We start from the raw sequence: 1,400 nt of genomic DNA, 5'->3' as shown, positions 1-1,400 counted from the left end.
GAAAATAAGTTTGGCAAGGATATGGAGAGACTGAGACCTGTGTGTACTACTGATGAGAATGTAAAATGGTGTAGTCACTATGAAAAACAGCATGGCAGTCCTCAAAAATTTAAAAATAGAATCACCACATTATACAGCAATTCCACCTGTGGGCATATAGTCATAATAACTGAAACCATGTCTTGAAGAAAAATTTGTACACTTATGTTTATAGCAACATTATTCACAATAGCCAAAAGATAGAAGTAACCCAATTGTGCCTCAGCAGATAATAAACAAAATGTGTTACATACATACAATGGAATATTATGCCCTAACAGGGAAAAAAATTCTGACCCATGTTACACCATAGATGAACCTTGAGGATATTATGCTAAGCGAAAGAAATCAGTCACAAACAGGAACTTGAATGGTGGCTTCCAGGGGCTGAAGAGAAGGAAAGGATTGCAGTAAAATACATATAACATAAAATATGCTATCTTAACCATCTATTAAATGAACCATTTTGTAGCGTGAAATATATTCACATTGTTGTGCAACCAATCCCCAGAAAAAAAAAGTCTTTGAAGTTAAAGTATTTCCCCTCCCAAAAAGAAAAAACCACCCAAAATGATGGGGATATGTCAAAGAGACAGAAGAGTCATCTGAAAGAGCCCAAACTGAAACCTTTTGAGTAACAAAATAAATAAAGTATTACTGGACTCTAAGCCACCAATACACATGTATAAGACCATAGTGAGGATGGAATAATTACACGAATTATTTGAAATTTTTATGCACGGATTTGTTTATTCTTAGTGAGTGAGTGAGTTTTTGGCAAACTTCACAGTTTTGAGGTGCACTGGTCAGGTGTTTTATTTTATCTTTTTGCACTGTTCCCAGAAGTACAGCAATACTGGGCCAATGCATGGAATGAACAGAGCAAGCTTCTATTCCACCTCCCTGCTCCAAAAATCCATTTAGTGTATTTTCTTTGGATAGATGACGTAACAAACATTAAACTGATAAGAACAGATACTATGCTTAATCTTAGCCAAAAGGCCAAGAAGCAATGGCATGTATTTTATAGAAGGTCTTGTAACTGGGACTTGTCTGGGCTTTTTTTTTTCCCCTTTTTTTCATAATTACATTGTGGTAATAGGTTTTCAGGAAGAAAAATCATATATTTGAAGTAGCATTCTCATTACATCATATCAAGAGTACATACTACCGGCATGATTTATAACCGTTGATGCTGACCTCGGTCATCTGGCGTGAGGTAGTGTGCATCAAGTTTCCCCACTGTACAGTTTTTCTTTGTTTGTAGGGACATTGTACTAGACATCTAAATGGTATGTATGCCTCCAACTGTCAAGATCATCAAAAAGAAAATAAGTGTAAGAAATTCTCACAGCCAAGAG

General features: G+C 35.8%; 1 non-coding gene across 1 annotated transcript; it reads right to left on the bottom strand.

The window, feature by feature from the left end:
• Positions 1 to 862: 862 nt before the first annotated feature.
• Positions 863 to 1,053, bottom strand: LOC129080797 (U2 spliceosomal RNA). Its single transcript, XR_008530203.1, has one exon. It is a non-coding gene; the product is annotated as a U2 spliceosomal RNA (small nuclear RNA).
• Between the last annotated feature and the right edge of the window lie 347 nt (positions 1,054 to 1,400).

This window comes from Pteronotus mesoamericanus, unplaced genomic scaffold (genome assembly GCF_021234165.1).
Source record: "Pteronotus mesoamericanus isolate MK-2021 breed Mesoamerican mustached bat unplaced genomic scaffold, CSHL_Meso_final contig_90, whole genome shotgun sequence".
In the NCBI taxonomy this organism is placed as follows: Eukaryota; Metazoa; Chordata; class Mammalia; order Chiroptera; family Mormoopidae; genus Pteronotus; species Pteronotus mesoamericanus.
Note: the sequence above shows the minus strand (reverse complement) of the source record. Positions and strands in the feature narration are given on the sequence as shown.